Here is a 21396-nt window from a genome sequence, read left to right on the forward strand (position 1 = left end):
CAGAAGGCCAATAAGTTTGTGAAATATGTAATTCATAGCTCTCTGATATGTAGCGCCAGCGTTCTTCAAGCCGAAAGTCATCACCACCCACTCGAACAAACCAAGGTGGCCTAGACATCTGAAGGCCGTTTTGGGTATATCCTCTTCGGCCATAAGTATTTGATTGTACCCGGTGTTTCCCTCCATGAAGCTAATGATTTTATGCCCCGCGGCAGCGTCGATCAGTACATCGGCCGTTGGCATGGGGTAACCATCCATCGGTGTGGCCTGATTAAGATTCCTGAAATCAACGCAAATGCGTAGCTTCCCATTTTTCTTGTATACTGGTACGATGTTAGAAATCCACTCGGCATAACGACATTGCCGAATAAATTTTGCTTCGATTAGCCGAGTTATTTCAGCTTTTATGTCTGGTAGTATTTTAGGATTGCAGCGCCGTGCGGGTTGTTGGTACGGCCGATACCCCAGTTTTATGGGCAGCCGATGTTCAACAATGGATCGGTCTAAACCGGGCATCTCGTGATACTCCCAAGCAAAACAATCCTTAAATTCCTTTAATAAATTTGTCAATTTACACTTGTACTCTGGATCTAAATTTGCACTGATATAAGTCGGCCTTGGTTTGGTACCATCGCCTAAATCTATCATTTCCAATGAATCGGCCGACGTGAACCCGTGCCCTAGCTTCCCATCTTCTCGGGTGAACTGATCCATCTATTCTGAGTCTTCGGAGCCGACTGCTCGGATCGGCTGTAGGCCAAAATCGGTGACCTTCAGGAAATCGGTCTCCCACACTCTGCCTGATATGCACCTGACGGTTTCGCAGCTCCACTGCTGCGTGTCGGCTGCTGCAATGCTCTACGCGGAATCGGCTTTGACAACCTCGATGTTATCGCCGACCCATTGTACGAGGCACTGATGCATTGTTGACGGGATGCAGTAATTTGCGTGTATCCAGTCTCAGCCCAGTAGCATGTTGTAGGATCCCTTACCATTAATAATAAAGAAAGTGGTAGGAAGGGTCTTACTGCCGATGGTGAGGTCGACGCAGAGAGCACCGTGAGCGTTTGACACCTTGCCTTCGAAGTCCTTAAGCATCATGTCTGTCTTGGTCAAGTCGTTGTCGCTTTTCCCGAGTTTCCGGAGTACGGCGTACGGCATGATGTTGACTGCAGCTCCTCCGTCTACCATTAATCTAGTAAGGGGGCGGCCGTCAACATGCCCTTTAAGGAACAGCGCCTTCATATGTTGTCGTTCGTCATCTTCGGGCTTCTCGAACGTAGCCATCATTGGCTCCAAAGCCAACCGCGCTGTCTGTTCTTCTATTGCTGATACGTCCTGTTGATCGGCGGGAGTCATGAATTCCATCGGCAGTATGAAAACCATGCCGATCTCAGCCGCCGACTTGTCACCTGCCGATTCATCGTCCCTTTTATCGTTCCTTTTAGGGTGCCACACCTGAGGCCTCCCTTCCTTCTTATCTGCCGTGCTCTGTTGTTCCTCTTCTTGCTGTTCCCATTGGCGGAGACGTTGGATTCTTCGTTTTTGAGACTTGGTCAATCCGTCAGGGCACCACCTGGGGTTTACTGGTCTTCCCTCTGACCTGGCGCGTTCCCACTCCGGTTCGCGTCCTAACGGGTTTTCATCCGTCACCCGAGCATCGGCCATCTCCTCGAGCCGGCTGTGAATGCTGGCTTTGTTGTTTGACTTGTCATGTCGGTCGGTCCTGCCCCCCTACCTATCATGGCGTCTATCACCCGACCGATCATATCGGGCACTTCTGCCCCCCAGCCGATCACGCACGGGAGGGCGCTGGTTATCTTGGTCGCACCAATTCCTGCTGATCGGTTCTGGCCTTCTGTCTCTGGAACGAGACCTGTTGAACGGCCGATTGCCACGATAAGGACCGTTGCATTCTGGGCAAGTATCGGCCGAAGGCAACCTGAGGTTATTTTCCCAACAATGAATGAAGAACGGGCATCTCCAGTGCTCCTCGTGCCGACGCATTGCTTCTTCTCGGGACCTTGAGCGTTCATGCTGACGTTGGTACTTCTGGAGCAGGAACTGGGAAGTAATACGTGGCCCTTCTAACTCACCATTGTCGTCCTCTATCCGTCGCTTCCCCTTGACATCTTCAGGCGTAGTTTTATTTCTGGGATCGACAGCGCCACTCTTTTTGGCCGATTCGGACGTCAGCACTTTTGTTTGGAGTGAATTCTTCCCCGTATCAACCATGTTGGTAGGAAAGGGGTGTTGGTCAATCTTTATTGGCTTGACCGATTTTGCCGGCACTTCAAATTTAAGTCTGCCTTGCTCAATGGCCGACTGTATCTGTTGCCTGAAGATCTTGCACTCGTTGGTATCATGGGATGTGGCATTGTGCCACTTGCAATACTTCATCTTTTTTAATTGTTCGGCAGAAGGTATTGTATGGTATGGTGAGAGTTTAATCTGCCCTTCCTGGAGGAGAAGATCGAAGATTTTATCGGCCTTAGTTATGTCAAAACCGAATGCTTCCGGCTCCTTTTTGCCGAATGGGCATGATATCGGCTTCTTCCCCTTGATCCACTCCGCAAGTCCGACTTCAACATCTTCTTCATCCTCTAACTCTGCAAGGAACGCCACTTTCTTCTGGAAATTCCTCCGCGGATCGAAAGGACGTACCTCTTGTCCAGATAATCGGTGAACGATCTGGCTCAGACTTTCGAACTCCTGTGAAGCATATCTTTCTTTAATGTGGGGCAGAAGGCCTTGAAAAGCTATATCGGCCAACTGCGCATCGGTTAGAGCCAGGGAGTAGCACTTGTTTCTGATTTCCCGAAACCACTGTATATACGAGGATATCGGCTCATCACTCCTTTGCCTGAGGCTAGTCAAATCGGACAGCTTCATCTCATGTACCCCAGCGTAGAAGTATTTGTGAAACTGTCTCTCTAAATCGGCCCATGTAATAATTGAGTTTGGCGGTAATGTCGTGAACCATTGAAAGGCCGAACCAGACAGAGATGACGAGAACAACCGTACCCGTAGGGCGTCTTGCGTAGCTGCTTCTCCACATTGGATGATGAATCTATTCACATGCTCTACGGTCGAAGTATCATCCATCCCCGAAAATTTAGTGAAATCAGGAACTTTATACCGATGGGGGAACGGCAATAAGTCATATGTAGACGGGTATGGTGTTCTGTAGGTATAAGTTTGCACTTTCGGCTTCAAGCCGAATTGTTCCTGCATTACCTCCGCAATACGTGCCGACCAATCTGGCTGTTGCTGGTGAATTATTGGCGGAGGCGTCGGCACATGCTGGTAAATCGGAGGCTGAATAAATGGAGGCTGATTGAAAGGTGGTATTTGAGTGTAAGCCGGCTGTGTGGTAAAGGTCGGCTGTTTGAATGAACCACTCGTTTCATCATATAGCATGAGCTCTGCTGTCTTGTTGATCTCCGGAGCGACAGGCTGGTATGGTGGTATGGTCGGCCGAATGGCCGCCTGAAAAGATGCCTGGAACGGTGGGTTCCCTTGACTGGCCGATTGATTCAGACCGGCCGTGGCTGATGGTGCCCCCCAGGGTGATGGGCTGACTGGAGGGAATGGTGCAGAAGACAGCTGGATAGAGCCATATCCCAAAGGAGTTGATGATGCAGAAGCGCCTGAACTCCCGACAGAAAATTGAATCGGCTGTGAAGCCGAATTCGGATAAGCCTGACTTGGTGGAATCGGCTGAAAATATGTTGGTCCCCTGTACCCTTGAGGTACCCCACCAACGAAGGAGTTGACCACAGCGTTGTGCACCATGTTGGAAAGTACCGGGGACTGATCAATGAAGGCGTGATGAATAGACTGTTGAATCATATCGGACATTTTATCCGAATCTTCAGAAATCGTGATCTGGCGGGGAGCAGGGAACGGAGTCTTCTTGATAGTCTCCCCGCTTCTAGAGCGACTGAAAGACTTCAGGCAAGCTTTCCGGAACTGTGCCATATACTTGTCCAGATCTTCTTTCTGGTCGTCCTTCAGATCTGCTTCCGTCACCTCGATGACGTTATTTTCGGAGACCTCAGCAGCTTTCGACATAACGGCGGTTGTATTGGTCCCACCGGGCGTGCCAAAAGTGTGTTGGCGCTAGAAATCGGTCAGCCGAATCCCAGCGACCGACACACGACCCGGGAGAATCTGCTTAGCTCCTGTTCGGGTGAATGCCCTGGTGTGTTTCGCGCGGCGTGCCAGCCAATCTGACCTGTTGATTGGCAAGGAAGAACACGTATCAGGTCCAGAAATCACAATCAGCTAAGTTTCCGATCGAGAGAGTTTATCGGCGACTCGGCCGATTTACTGTGCTAATGAAATCGGCTATAAGACAGCCTGATCTATGTAGCCTTGTAGACAGGAAACCGCTAAAGTGATCGGTACAAAGCTTATGATAACAACACTAGGAACAGATCTTAATCGGCAATAGATGAATCTAACGATAGGAAATAAAGAAAGCCGATACTACCGATTCCTAGCTGGATAACTGGTGATAAAAAACTAGAAAAACAGGTAAAAACCTATGAATCTAGCAAATATCGATAACTAGTGAATAAATCTAAACGAAACAACAGCGATACGCCCGGAGTTAAAGCTTAGATATTACTCGATAAACGGAACTTACAGAATCGGCCGGAGATCAAGATGATGCAGCCCTGCCAACCCGTACGAACTCGTGGAAAAGAGAAAAGTGGTAGCGAAGTCGCTTGAAAGTAAGTACGAGGAAAAAAGTAGCTTGTTGTATTGATTGGTTGATGATTATAGATTTACAAAGGTAGCTATTTATAGCCCCATACAGATAACTTCTTAACCGACTAGAATTCTATCCCTAATTCAAACAGAAAACGAATATCTACAAGCACGATTCGTGCTAGGTTGGTTACTCCACGCTTCGTGGGCTGATTTCCATCTTACCCCTCTACTCCTTTCCAAGCCCATACAGGCCCAATTAATCCATCCTCCTAATCGGCCGACTCCTCATCGGCAAAAGGCTACCGATTGGGACTCTGGTATATTCGACCCGAAACGAAACAGAAGTCACTGGCCGATCTCACACTGTAGCACCACTTGGCCGATTCCCAACTGTGCTCCTCCGATTCCCTCTCTTCTTGGCGCCGATTCTATTAGTGACGAAATCTGGCGTCAACAGTAGGCAACGACTTCTTGGGCATGGCTCGCTAGATCCTCACCAGCCTGAGCTGTCGTCTCCTCTCATCGTGTACTTGACCCCAAGACTTCTTGTATAGTCGGCAGCCTCCACCGCTGCAAGACTAGAGTAGTCAGTTCTTCCACCTCTGTCTCCTCCTTGACTACCTGCACATCACCGATGTCAAAATCAGACTCTGGTGATAAAAGAAAAACAATGTATGGGTACTCAATCCTCTGGATCTTGTTACCTAAGGTGGGACTTCATCGACAAACACCTTCCTCACCGCTCGTTTGATGGCGACACTGCGCGCCTTCTTTGGCGGTGGCACCACTTCAACTTCCTAGACGTATTTCGCTACATGCTTGGACGTTCCAGATGACGACTCCACCTTGTCAAAAAGACGGGGCTTGACAACAAACTTTTTAGTAGACTCTGAATCAGAGCTGATGAGGGAGGACCAATCTGGCGACTCATCCCTGTCTCCTTCCTTCTCCTCAAGGGACTGCATACGAGGCATGACATCAGCTCCAGGCGGAGGAGGGTTGCAGACATAAAATTTTGATTCATCCTGCAAGCAACAGAAGACTAGTCAGCACAATGACAGATGTCAAAACTAGTACTCAAGGGCTGCAAGCCACAGGTACTTACAAAATCTGGCAGGTTCGTGGTGTAGTGCTCTCGCAAGAACGCCGGGATACCATTGATGTACTTGAAGAAATGCTTTAGGTGCACCATCACTTCGTCAGGGGACAGCTCCTCTGACATCATCCTCAACGGGTCATTGGGACCTGAGTAGTCGTACCCTGCAGTCCAATGCAGCTGCAGGGGTTAGACACGCCTCCTCATGAAGCTGTAGGATACCCTAACACCGGTCAGGCCATCCTCCTTGAGCTAGGCGATCTTCTTAATTAAATCCGGTAGCTAAAAGCTATCGGAACTACTAGGCTCATCCAGCCAGTGGTTGTTCCACACTAGATGGTTGCTGGTGACCTCGGGAGGATGGGGTTCATGATTTGCAATGTAGAACAGTTGTTGCTTCCATCTAGAATGGGAGTCTATGAGCTAGTACTCGATGTATTGGCTCTTGTATTGCTCCAGAAGATGGATCCCCACCCCTCCGACTACTAGTGTGTGGTCCATCTGAGGTTGGGGCTTCACTCTGAAGAACTTTTTGCACAGCTCGAAGTGGGGCTGAATGTGTAAAAAGGCCTCACAGAGGTGCACAAAGATGGCAACGTGCAAAATAGAGTTGGGGTTGAGGTGGACTAGTTCGAGATTATAGTACCTCAGCAACCCCCTAAAGAACTCGGATGACGGCAGAGCAAGCCGGCGCTCGATAAAGTGCGTAAAGATCACTGTCTCATCCAGGTAGCTTTCAAAAGGCCATGGATTTTCGGCTGCCTCTCTCCAATTCGTGAATTCCTTCTCCTGGAGCAGATTGGCATGCACCAGTACCTGGATGTCTACCTCCTTCAAGGTGGATGGCTTCCAAGCCATGGCTTGATTTGGCAGCGCCATATGGTCTTCCCGTACTTGGGCGTTGGCAATGAGACCTCCTTCTCCTTCTTGGCAGCCTTGCGCTTCTTCAACTCCACCGCCTTACTCGAGGATGCTTTCTTGGGCACCATTGCTCTGATGGTCTTCTAGCACATCAGGTGGGTGGATACACAGTGGGGGTAACGGCGCTCCAGGATGCCAAGCAGTGGCACTAGGGCAAAAGTGCTTGGGAGTGCAAGCGGCGGCGCTATGGCGACACTAGCGAAGATGATGGCTCAGGTGCACTAGCTCGGGTAAATGAAAGGGATAACATTCCTTCGTCATTTATAACCACGACATAGGTAACTGAGTGGCGAAGATTACGGGGAATATTTTGTTTTTTTAGCCATCAGTTATCGCTGGAGGGGTTACCAAGTTTTTTGGAAGAGATAAGTTTTCTGAAGGCGAATGGTCACATTGGACCAGTGGTTGACCCTTATACCCAAACTGGTCGTGTAACAGCTTGGGGGCTATGTGCCACGTGCCTGTTGGACAAAAATGTTTTTTCTCCGGGTTTTAAGGGGAAAAGATGTGAAATATCAAGATTGACCCTCAGCCTGATTGTTCGATTCAACCTATGGCTCGAGGGCTACTCCATATGGAGTGCGGATTTTTCAAATCGCACTTCCATATAAAGATCAAGATTCAAGACTAAGTTAAATGAGGCTTGAGCACCTTCTAGTCACATGGCAGTACTCAAGCACATTCAAAGACTCAATCCGATAGAGTACTCAAAAGACCACCACAAACTAGTCGGCGACGTCTACAAAAGTACTTAGGGCTGCTGCATTTGACTAAATGGTACTCGGGGGCTTGTCAGCCAGACATTTATGGGCCCACCAGGAGGCTTGGACAGTCCTAGAATAACGGGGTTGTACACCAAGATGTGTCCGACATGAAGACTATGGTGCAGGACGGCGTGGTCTACGTGGCGGACAGGGACTAGTTGAGGATTAGGAAACTACTCGTAGCAATTAGAGTAGGACTCTCTAGTCGAATCAGACTAGTACTCTTGTACAACAACCGACCTATAACCCTGCCCCCGGCAATATAAGGCAAGGTAGGGACCCCCTCCAAACAATCATCAATCAATACAAACCAACCAGCATATAGGACGTAGGGTATTACGCGACATAAGCGGCCTGAACCTGTCTAAATGGTGTGTTCGAGTTCACCTTCGAGTTCCTGAGCTTCGGCGAGCCCCATGCACAAAACACTACCTCTTGTACCCCCTCGATAGGTTGTCGGGTCTAAACACCACCACTTTGTTCTAACTAAAAAAATTTGACAAGCCTACCTACGTAATCCTAAAGCCACAAATGGACTGCTCATACCTTTAGCCATCCCAAGACCTTAGGTTTTGTTTTTCATAAAAATGACCCTTGCTTTTCTTTTTGTTTGAAAATCACCTTAGATAGAATTTCTATACCTAATTTATGTCTTCAAAATTCTTGTTTTAAGCCAAAAGTATAGGATATTTATGAACCTACCCTAAGCTTTATTAGTTTGGTTGTTGGGGCTCTTCGATGAATGATTTTCTTGTTGACATTGCTTGACTTCCTATGAAGTGGCCAGCCTTGCCTTGTCATTCTAAGCAATTCTTTTTGAATCAACTAATTGAACAACATTGTTAGTGTTTTCAACCTTGGTAACCCTTATTTTTTCTAACTCTTTGCATTTTCATTCTGCATGTCCACGCTTTTGTTATGGTAACATGTTTGGTTTTCAGAACTTTTTGGAGTGCTTGGATTCTTTGCCTTTAACATGGTGTTTTATCTGAGAGTTTTAGCCAACTTAGTAGTAAACGTTGTGTTTAAAACTATGTGTAATCTCTATCAAGTTTGGTCCCCGCCTTTCATGTCACTAACTTCATGCATTCACACTTGCACGCACGTACACTCATTAGGTTTTTATTTTTATTTAACTGGATTAGCTATGCCACAAGTCATAGTCTTAGGGATGTTGTTGGTTTGTTGGCCATTGCCTCTACTCCCGACAGTCACCCCGGGGTAGTATACACAATTGAATTTTTTTGCAGGCATGGCGAAACGTTTTCAGGAAAGAAAAAGAGAAGAAATATAAGGACAACAAAGGTGACAAAAGTGAAGAAGCATAAAGACAAGCTTCGAACACGGAGCACAAGGATTTCAACAATCATAAAATGCTTCATCTTCTTCTTTCATGCCTAGCACAATGCTAAGCATTGGGGAGGACTTGGTGGATGAATATAAAAATGTTATATGTAATACAAGGATCACGGTCGCTAGAAGATGCTCATTTTTCTTCTTCCATGCTAAGCACAATGCTTAAGCATGGAGGAGCTGGCTGTGCTACACTTCATTACAAGCATCTAAAGGATGGTAAATTCTTTCTCAACCTTCTCTTTGTCCATCTCGTTCTAAATGCCTGTGTATATAAGCCTTCAACCATAGACTCGATGCAAGCTTTATATATCTCTCCTTATCATAACATGGCTACTAGGAGTACAACCTAGTTTTTGTTTTCAATAAATCATGATCACCATCACCTTGTGCTTAGCACGATGTTAATAATTTTAGTATAAATTTTTTATGGAAAACTAATGATGGTTGCCGCCTTTTTTTACCTGCACAATGTTGTATATGACCTGACTAATTACTCTCTATTTAATAAACTTAAACTGATTAAATACCGGCTCTTTTAATTGTGGAGGTTAAATGAGTAAAATTCTAGACCCATAAACTCTATGTTGCTCTTTGATTTAAGTTTACAGATGACCTGATAACTTGATTTGTTTTTATTTAAAATTAATTCATATGCTATCTACATTTGTGAATCTCTTGCAAAGTTCTACCTACCAAAGCCTATATACATGCATGATCTTTCATGATGAAACCTTTAGATTACAAGCTGATATTTTGATGAGTTTGATCAAGATTGATTTCTATGGTACGAGACTTAGAGGCTGGCCATCTCCTTCACGTAAACCTTTTCTTGGTAGCCTTTCTGTCCATACATTGTGAGTTTCTGCACTGGAAATTTTGCAAACCTCGCTGGGCATCCAACCTAATCCCAAATTATCATTTTTGTGACAACCTTGACCACAAGCTAGTATGGAAAAATATTTTGACAAGGATCCATAAGATATATCATTACCTTTTCAAGAAAAATAATATTTGGAGACATCCAACAATGTGAAGAATAAAAATCGAATAAAATAGAGGCAGGCTGATCAGCCTGGACACCCTCAGGCCAATTGGCCTGGGTTATTTTTCCTCTAAACCCTCTGAATTTTGGCATGGATGATCCTTTAAAAGAATAAAATAATTTTCTCATGATGATTGAAGATTTTAGTACTTACCTCAGCAATTTATCTTTCTTTCTCTTTCATGCTCGAGGATGAGCATCGTCTACGTATGGGGGAGGAGTCATCGCATTATCTCTGACTACTACTGAGTAAAGTACTATGTTGCAAGAAGTTCTGAGGAGAAAAAGAAAAAAAAGAGGAAAAAGAAAGAAAGAAGAAAGAAGATAAAAAAGAATGAAAAAGAAGAAAATAAAGAAGAAAAAGAATAAAATGCTGCTCAATTTTTTGAGGCTCATTAAAGTTCACAGTGCTCTCAAAATTAAGGATTTATCCATACTTATTTTTCAACCATATGCAATCCGATTACGAGAACTTCATTTATGTCTCGCGATCACCCTTTGCCCTTGCACATGTCCACTATCTAAATGTGCGTGTTTCATCCCTCTCCCTCTCAAATATTTATTTTCCATAGCTTTTTTTACAAGTCTCAGTAATCCCAATACATCTCTGTTGGTTTAACAATATTTCAGATGTAATGTTGTGCTAGGATTGTTTTTACCTACCAAGCTCCACATAAGTCTTCCACTTTCATATATGAGTAGAATAGGTTGAAAATAATCTAGTATAGGCTTGAGTGACTTGATGAGATGAGTGTTTCCATGAACTGTTATAAGAGAATCTCACTTGTGTTGGATTTGCATCTTTTTAAAAAACTCTTCACGATGGAATAAGGTAAAGGTCTGAAGTTCACTTAAGTTCAAGAGCATTGTATTTATTTTACTGTGGCATGTTCTTTATTGCTATTCTATTTTCCATGATAAAAAATAGCCAGTCAGAACATGAACTTTAAATACTAAATACTTGAGAGAGCAATGTGTCTTGTTATGTATAACTAAGTATGCGGATGACATCGAAGGGCAATGCTGATTTCCTGATTAAGCAAGCATCCTGGACTTACTCGAGGACGAGCAAGGTTTAAGGATGAGGGATTAGTGATGCTTGTTATTGACACACTTTTAGTGTCATTCGAATCGTGTTTTCATGCATATTCTTATACTAACTTGCCACTTGGCACCTAAATAACTTCATATTCGCATGTGTCTTGTATTTTGGATCATATTGCAAAATGACAGAAAATACAAGCCAAATTGGATGATTTGCACAAAGCCCACCTAGAAGCGCAAGCCCAAAGGAATCGAGCCTAGTTGAGGAAGCCCATGGATCACCTAATGGGCCATGAGTGCTTTCATATCCCAACCCATGGTCCTTAAGTGTCCACATTCAATGAATCTTGAGCTAAGGGGACTTAAGCATGAAGAAATTGGAGTTTCAAAAAGTTATCAACAAGATCAAGTCAACCCTAGAGATATTCATGCACCCAAAATAGCATGATATTTCGATGCAAAATTGGAGACCTAAACGACCTCTAATGAAGAATGTTTCACTACCAAAGTTGTGGCCATCGTCGAGAGCTTCAATTTGAACACTTGGAAAGCAAAATTTGGATCATGGAGCTAGGAGATATAGCCCCCGAAATACTTGGTACGCACAGAAGTCTGAAATTAGACAGATTATCTTCTAACACTATTTTGCGGACCTTAACTTCATTTCCAGGGAAAGAAATGAATACCAAAGTTGGACATCTTTTTGTGCTACACAATTTAGGCACTGGATTTGCCTTATTTCGAGTTCGGACATGGGGCATATGACGTCGCGTAGGAAGGGCTACATAAAAGGAAATTCTAGGCATGTCAGATTTTATGGAAATCAAGTTTGCTTAGCTCCCAAGCAAGGAGCTCGTGCAAGCGAAGGTGGAGCACGCCCCAAAGCTCACCAAGGGTATAAATATGACCCCCTAGGCGCCTTCAAGGGGGAATCCATCCACCAGAACTCAACAAAACCTAGGGCATTCACTAGAGGGAGCTGAGGGCTACCACAAGTCTTCGAAGTTCTTAAAGAGATGGCTTAGCCCAAACCCTAGCCACCCTGGCCTCTCTACATGGTTGTGCTGTGGTGGAGTTCAAGAGCAGTAGTAGATCATCGATAGTATGTACTCAGAGGTATTGATCTAAATACATCTATTATGTGAGCAATGTTCTTCATGCCATCCGATCTATTAGGGACTCAATGCCTCCTTTTATGCTTTCTATCTATCATGGATGCTTGTTCCAAGTCTAGTTCCGGATTAGACTATCTAGCATGCTTGGTGTAATCATGGTGATTACATCTAGTATGTCGACCCTTCATGATAGTTAGACACGTTCACTTGTGGTTGTGCCCTTAAACTGCCTGCACTGATAGGGGAGGTCGTGACGGGGTCTGCTTCCGTGTAAGGTGGGGATTTTCAGGAGGTTGACCGGAAGTAGTACTTTAAAGATTACTTTGGATGAGATACATGATGTGCTTGCTTATTAAATAGATCTACATCTTCTAGATGATAGCCTCTTGTCACCCTTGGTTATGCTATCCCATATGTATCCGTTGATGTAATCAACCTATCCTCTATCATTTATATCTATTAAGTTTACCTTTATATGCAATCAATGCTTCAAGTTAGGATTAATCCGCTACATTAGATGGAAACCTCTACTTAGTTCGTTGTTAATCCACGAATTAATAAATCTTGGACAAATACTCTTAGGGAAAAGCTACGATGATCCGTGCACTTGTGGTTCACAAACTGGCACGCTAACTACCGTCAACAGTGTAAAAGGGTTAACCCTGAGGTGCTATGTTTGGAGTGACAAGGATTATAAATTGACCCTCAACCCTCCCTCCCCCTGAAAACTTCCAAGGTGGTACTAAACCCACCAACTACAACCACAGTTAGGTCACATGGGCTAGCACCTTCAACTACTATGATATATTGGATTGGAGTATTAAAAAAGAGTTAATGAAGTGATAGTGAAATGAGTTCCGTAAAGTTATGTATACACTATTTTCAAGATAGCTTGTATCTTGTATGTAGTATTCGAAACAACAAATGAATAAACTGTGCATTGTATGAAAGTATATTTCAACTATAAAGTAAATGACATATTGCTTATTATGTGGCATATTCACGGAAACAGAAATATGAAATGCCTATTCAGAATGGTCTAACATTCAGATGTCTTGGCCTTATAATTAAGGCATGCCAACATTCCCTGATAACTGAAATTGTGGGGCCACCAGCTTTTTGTCGCACCATTCTATATATCTCATGACAGTCGATATGATCCTAATTCTGATATTCATGGTAACCACATATGGACGGATGAAGCATGGCCAACTTGTTGCAGTAAAGGTTAATTTTGAAATATTATCGACCACCAGTAATAGTTTTGCCCACTAAGATAGTGGTATGCCCTTTACATGACAATTAATATTTTATTATTAATCAATGGGGATAAGTATTGAAGATCTTGCTTTAATAAACGGCCCATTAACCAGGCCACTAGAAATGTAATGGTCGATTAGCTACGCCTAGGCATATAGATAAAATCCGTTACATCTTTTGCTTAGTGCCTAACATAGTAAGATTTCTGAGCTACTTAATTAGGTAGGAATTATGAGATATTGACTGAATTAGGTGAAGTGGTGCATGTACAACAAGGATATAAACAATATGTATACATTAGGGTGATATCTTTCAGTTTTGCATTGGAAATTGTGGATTCAAAATATTTTTCTTTACAATAAAATATTTTATCTTTAAACAACTACACATATTAAAAAAATACTGGCTATGTCACGATGTTCTTAAAACAACTACACATATTTTAGTTCTTGATATTAGGATAAACTAAACATAAACTATCCTGTTTTCCAAATACATCAATTCTGCAATATTTTATTTTATGTTGTTGTGAAGTTAAAGGGCTTTTTTTGGCACAGCCCTAATACCAAGAATTATTTGGTCTAGTTAATTATTCTGATGTTCGAGAATTTGTGGAGCTGGAGCTGTGGTACACTTAGAGTAACTGCCTGGATCATTTTTCTTATATTACATATAAATATTCGAATCAGTTTAATTTAGCTTACAACAATCAAATATGGCATGGAGATGGGAGCTAGAACTCTTCAAAATAGAGTCTAAATATCAGTAATCTTCATGAACCTGTGTACCATCTATGGCAAAAGGAAAGTCTACATTGGGGGAATGTCAACAGCCTTTTTGGTGCACTGTGTCCTGGTTGGTATTAGTGCTGCTTATGAATTGTCATTTATTGATGGACGATCGTGGTGTCTTGTCAGTTAGGCACGAAAATTGGTCTAATGTGAGAAGATACTTTAATTTTTCTTTACTCTATTTGCATAATAACGTGTCAACTAGTGATTGTAGTGGAGGATATAACGGAAGACTTGCTTCAGGCGCTAGGTTGGGCAAAGCTTGTCTCTTCTTGTCTAGCTACAGATCCTCACCAAGCTCACCTTTCTTGTCAAACAAACCGAACACACCGTATCATTCCTGGCTAGAGTGATCAGAACAAAGATGGAATAACTCAAATTTTCAATTGAAAATAATTCGATATTCGACATGGTTATTATTCATAAGGCAAGAGTAAAATTCTTTTTTACAATTGAACAAATCATGCCTTAGAGACATACGTGCTAGCTACATATAAAATTAGTGGTGGGAAAAATTGTATCAAGGAGTTACATATATTTGTTGATATTGCCTAGTACATGATATCATCTATTTGTCATTGATTATATGATTCTCGATAATCCACATGCCTTAATAGATTTTGCTACATATATGATTACTAGTATGTGAAAAGGGAGGAAACATGTGGGCTTCGTGTGGCAGCATGAATGCATTGTACATTGACATTCTAATCCAAAGAATTGAAGCGTCACGAGATGGAATTCTTCTTAAAGAAAAATATGATAACAAGAATTTCTTCACAAAATTATTTGTGGTTGAATAATATAACATTCCACTTCCAAAATTTGCTTACAGCCATAAAAAAAAATATGCGCATGTACAGCTCATCTTTTACACTTTTCAGGTCACCAAAAAAGTAGATTAAAATAGAGGTTGTATGTTAGCTGCGACAAAGCATCGGGCCCCATCCTGTCTAGTGACACAAATCCCTCGACATTAGAATACTTAGGCCACATATAAAGCAATTCCATGTTGTATTACACACTGACGACTCAGCCTTCAGACCGCATATTCTCAAGGGCCTCTCATAGCTTGGCACGCAGGTACGCCCGTGCATTCGTGCAACAAGGGTAGCATGCTCCAAATAACATAAGTAACGGCCCAACCCAAAATGGGGACAAGCACATGTATGCGTAGCGCCTCTTGCAGCAGTGAGGGTTAATACAGCGATGCAACATTTCGACCGCCTAGGCTTATAATAAGCTTGCCCGGCCCCTGCTACTTATCTGGACAAATAAGCTAGATAATACTAATGCCATCACATTAAAATACTTGAATCACATGGATCGAAACGGGAACGCCAATGAACTATATATATTCCAAGAGTGTCGCTATTGCAAATATTTCCACTCCATATACCGCTAATTTAATATCTTGAAAGAAAATAAGTGGTTGTATCATGCTATTTATTTATTTTTTTGGGGTGGGGGTGGGGGCGGGGTGGGGTGAATGGATGGTCAGTTCAAATTCATATTTTCTTGAAACTCATGATTTAATTTATTGGTTAGTGTGCATGGCCTGCTACAGACATAGTACGTACATACTGAAACGGTGTGGATGGTTTTGTACTCTGTGGAAAAGCAGCAACTTCTTTTGTAAATCAACCCAATTCGATAATCGAGACGTTGCGTACAAGAAGCAATTACTAAGAAAAAATGGCCTTTTTTTGCTTTATCATGTATCATATTGCACATAATCAAATTGAGACAGTCAAAATGAATAATAATTCAGGAAATGGCATCTTGCTTTATGATGAATAATATTGTTGGACATGTGGTAAGTGCATACCATTATTCAAAACTATGTTAACCCAGACACGAAATATAAAAAGTTGTACTATTTACAGAAAATAGAGATGAGCATTGTGTATACATTTTGAGTATTTCACAGTCAGATAAATTTATATGTCAAATACGAATTGTGTAGGAATAATATATGGAAGAAAGTTCTGCGATGTTATAAAATGCCTTTCCTTTTTATTTATTTCTTGCTAGTTTTCAATATTACCCAAACAATATAGAATATTGAAAGTGATGTTTAAAAAGGTTATACTTGTCTAAAGGGTATACTTGGGAGTATATTTCAGATTGTTGATTTGTTTGCAATTCACAAGAAGGTTGTGGCTAGCTATTCGGTTGTTCAATTGTGTCTCCCCCAAGCATTTCCAGGTAGTTGCCGAAACCTTATTTGTGTGGTTGTCAAGTTTACAATTCGGTATTACTCAGAGCAAAGTAGCAGACAAACAAATGCAGCAAATTCTTAATTACGTTAGCAGCTCTGGGTGGACAGTGGACTATATATTAATGCTATTATGAAGCAGGTCACTGTCTGCATATGGAAAGTGCTCCTTTCTGCCATCCGTGCATGTTTCCGACAACACCAGAGGTATATAAATCAGCAGCGAAATAAAGCTAGCAATCTAATTGGTGCATTGGCTTCGGCAACTAGCAATAATATAATTAGCATAAAGTGAAAGATCTACTTTTCATCTGTAATCCAATGAGATGGAGTTTTTTACATCGAAGACTTCGTTGTTGACTTCTGTGGGTTCGGCTAGATCTCCAACATTAACACACCTTTTCAACTTTTCTACTCATCTGTGTTTACATGTACATTTATACATGGAATCCTATCCACATTGAAGTTTTTTATGAAAAGTGAAGTGGAAACTAACACGTATTGTATATTATGTTTCTTTTTTGTTTTGTGTTTCCTATAATGTCCAGCTGCTGATCTTCTTAGATGCCAAATATGTCTCTTCTAAGCTCAAAACACGGGAATCGCGTCTTGAATTGGATAGGAAATAGTTTTTGAGCCCAACCTATTTTTTGTATATTCTTTTTATTCCAGACCCATTTAATAACTCAAGCCTGTTATATGCTAGTCGGGTGCTCTAACCACTAGGCTAGAGACCCACCAATGTGATGTACATTATGTACGTGACTAGAAAAGTTCGTCTTATATTAGTAATGATATGGAGTAGGGTTCCTAGTCTTTTGATAAGAAGAGGTAACATCAACTTAGGTTGGATTCGATGTTGTTGGGCTGAATACAACACCAGCAAGTAAGGATGGCACCTTAACAACCAATATATACACCAACTCATCTAGATTTTAGTTGTTCTCACTACTATATAGAACACATTTTCAACGCCGGTTCAGCCACGGTCAGATTAGATTCAGCGGTGAAAATTGTTTAGACTACAAATACCTCCATTGATTCTGCCATATTAGCTCCAAATATTACATTATTAAACTATTACATAAAAGACATAGGTAGCACAGCTCAATTAACTCCAAATATTACATGATTAAACTATTACATAAATAAAGAGAGATATATTTTCAATCTCTTCAAATTTTTTAGCTTGTATTCAAACTAACAACGAGAGCTTCATTGTTATCGAGTCGTAGGTAAGCAGGTTCCTCGCCCTCTTGAAATAGAGGTAGCTCGACCTCCGGCTTGAGTGGACGCATGTCTTGAAAATCTATTCCCTGTTCCTCGGTTCTATTTTCAACACGGATGATCTTCCTTTTCCCTTGAAACATGTTTGCCCTTGTTATCTAGGTCCTTTGTGTAACACTTGCACTACATATTTAGCCCATTTTTATATACAAACGGTTCGTTTTTGTATGCGATGTTTGTGAGATCTGCCATAGTCATACCGTATTGTCCTCAAAGACCCCCTGGGAAGTCTAACCCACTGACACCGAAAAAGAGGGATCTTTAGTGGTGGCCCATAATCAAGGTCCCAAAATCTTCTATGAACCCATAGTATTTCTCCAATTGATGATTGTTGTCGTAAGCATCGATATGGACACCGCTATTTTGTTGGCACTCTTTTGGTCTTGCTTTTGTGTAAAATGTGTATGCATTTATGTCGTATTGTTGGAACTTCAACACCCTATTAAATGGTCAGATGATGGCAAAAAATCTTGCTCAAAACAACCAGTGTCAACACATGTCAATTTGAGTTGCAACCAGATGCCAATGCAATCTCTGTGTTGCTTTGTGTGCCATACCTCTGACCTGCCATGGCTCTCATATGTTCACCAGAAGAACAGCCCATATTTCAATTGGGAGCGCGAGGCTTGAGGTCGTTGGTTCGAATTCCAGGCACCGCACATGCATATTACACGTAAAATCGTGTGACTCGTGACTTGCAACGGTGCGCGTATGTACGAGCCTCCCGGCTGTTCAAGGCACAAAACAATTTAGTACCGAACCGGTACTAAAGGACCCTCTTTAGTACCGATATAGCACTACCGGTTGCGAAACTGGTACTAAAGGGGGTTGGAGACCGGTGCTTTGCAGTTTCTCCAAATATGATGCTTGGTGGTCTGATCTATTCTATAGAATATGTGTCGAATATTTATAAAAGTCTAGTAACAATGGGAGCTCATGTTTTACTCCTTCTCATAAATATGATACGAGGGCCACTATGGTAACCATGATGATACAGCGATAGGCTAACAGGAGGAGGAAGCGCATTGCAGGACCCCAAAGTGGCTGGTGTTGTGGTATGTGAACGTCTGTAGTCATAATCCCGTGTAGGCTTCAGCTGAACCTTACCAACAAAGATAGTGTCTCTATTGTCATCTATAGTCTTTCAAGTACATCTAGGTAGATCCAATCGTCATGTCTACTACATACAGATTAGTGCGCAGCTCATCGTGAGGGCTAATTTTCTAACATGATCATTCTTTCACCTATTCTGAGAAGCTCTAGCTGAAACTTATGCTGAGACTAGATCCATCTACAGTAGATGATGAGGTCTTTTCAGTAAGACGTACTCATGGTTATGGCCCATTCAAGATGGCGCTGCTGGAGGTCCGAACGTTCGTTGTCACCTTTGTTACTCCGGTGCCCGGCTGGTTCATCTATTAACTTCCTTATCATAAAAAATCATCCCAAAGCTTTAGTCGCACCCAATTCATAAAGGAACTTCCACTGGTGGAGAACTAACCTTTAGTCCCGGTTGGTAGGTGCAAATCTTCCCAAAAACTATCCAGGATAAAGCAATCGAGATAAAAGGGGGGTCTTTTGTCCAAGATCACTCAACCGGGACTAAAGACCCCCTTTTATCCCGGTTGGTAAAACCAACTAGGACTAAAGGATTTTTCAATAAAAAAGATTATATCTCAAAAAAAATATTAGAAATTCCCGGGAGGCACCCCCCACACATGATTTTTCACGCAAAATATATGCGTGCGCGGTGCATGGGATTCGAACCCCACGACCTCAAGCCTCGTGCGTAGCTTCCTTGCCATCCACCTACACAACACATCTGACTATACGGGGGATGCAATCATTTTGTATTAACTCGTGGGGGACCCTTTTATTCTGGTTGGAAACACCAACTGGAATAAAAGACCCCATTTTATTCTGGTTGATAATACTAACCGGGATAAAAGGGTGCGAGGGTTTTAGTCCTTTTTCAGCCACCCGTGGGGACCCTTTTATCCTGGTTGAAAACACCAACCGAGATAAAGGTAGGCCTTTGCAACCGGAATAAAATGTCTCGGTTGATGAGCCCCTGCCAGTGGCTGAGCTTTAGTCCCGGTTGGTGAACCTTTTATCCCGGGTCTACTTTAAACCCGGACAAAAGGGGGCACATGGAAAGTCTTTTCTCTACTAGTGTTGCACTGCTGGGGAATGCGCCTTCAGTACCGGTTCCAAACCTATTTAGTACCGGTTGTGCAACCGGTATTGCTATATTGGTACTAAAGAGGGGTCTTTTAGTACCGGGTGAAATAACCAGTACTAAAGGAGAGCTTTAAATTTCCTGCCCATCACACGTGGCCGAGGCCTTTTTCTTTTCCTTTCCTTTTCTTATTTTCTTTTCTGTTCTTTTCTTTCTTTTCTCATTTTCCTTTTTTGCCACGTCACACGCCGTTCCACCATCGTGCCATGCCACGCTGCCGCGCCTCTAGGCTGCCGTCGCCACATCTCCAGGCCGCCGTGCCTCCCAGCCACAGCCGCCGCGCGCGCCTCCAGGCCTCCGAGCACCGCGCCTCCCGACTGCGGCCGCCACGCCTCCAGGCCTCCGAGCGCCTCGGCCTGGTCCCCGACGGGGGTAACGGCAGCGGCCCCTCATGCGGGCAGCCTGGTGGCGGCTCCTCGCTGGAGGTGGGAGTGTGTGGGCCTCTAGAGTGGAGGCCAGCGGCGTGCGCCCAGCGGTTCGAAGGCTGGGGGAGCGCGACTAGGGGCGTGGAGAGCGGCGGCGCGCGGCCAACAATGACCCAGAGGTTGGCAGCGCGCGGCTCCGGTATGGCCCCAAGAGGCGGCGGCAGCGGCCCCGAGAGGCGGCAGCATTGAGAGGAGAGAGAGGAGAGAGGTAGGAGAGAAGTGCGTGACCGGTGGGGGAGAGATAGTGCATGGCCAGTTAGGAGCTAAGGATAAGGTGTAGGGTGGGGAGATAAGGGAGAGAGATGTGGAGTCAGAGAGAGCTGGAGACAGCCTTTTAGTACTGGGTGGAGCTTCACCCGGTACTAAAGGCCCTCGGGCACATTAAGTACCCGATCGAGCCTCCACCTGGTACTAATGGGTGACCTTTAGTACCGGTTGGAGCCCCCAACAGATACTAAAGGGGGCCACGGGGGACTCTTGGGGAACTAGCTATTAGACCCGGTACTAATGATCACATTAGTACCATGTTAAAAACTAGTACTAAGGATTAGGACTAATGCTCAGTTTTTCTAGTAGTGTTGTATTGACATGTAGGAATGACTTTACCTAATAATTAAATTGAGGAGCTCAAGTTATTACAATTCTTGTGCAATAGCATGGCTGTGATGTCTTCATGAACCTGAGTCATTAGATCTTGCTGTACAATAGGCGTGTCTGATCCGATGGAAGGTATGCCCTCACTTAGCAATTTCTGTTTACTTCGGTTAACTTTCTCTTGTAAAATGAGATGATAAGTGCAATATGTGGATCATCATCCATATCTTATCACATGAGCCACAAACATCACTACAAGACATATGAGAATGGATAGATATATATATGCCTTTTTCATACAAATAAAGATGTTCCTTTTAAACCAAATGTTTGTCACTGATGGAATCAGTGAAAAGATTGCTGTCAATGTGATATCCGACGGAAATATTTGCACGTGAAAACTATTACAAAGGCTATATTACAAAGTCATGAGCATACGTTTTCTCAAAGTGAATTTGGTCCACTCTAGTAAAAAATTTAATTGGCACTATACCTACTCTCCTTCCAAGAGAGATTTCGAGCAAA

This window comes from Setaria viridis, chromosome 7, assembly GCF_005286985.2.
Source record: "Setaria viridis chromosome 7, Setaria_viridis_v4.0, whole genome shotgun sequence".
Taxonomy (NCBI): Eukaryota; Viridiplantae; Streptophyta; class Magnoliopsida; order Poales; family Poaceae; genus Setaria; species Setaria viridis.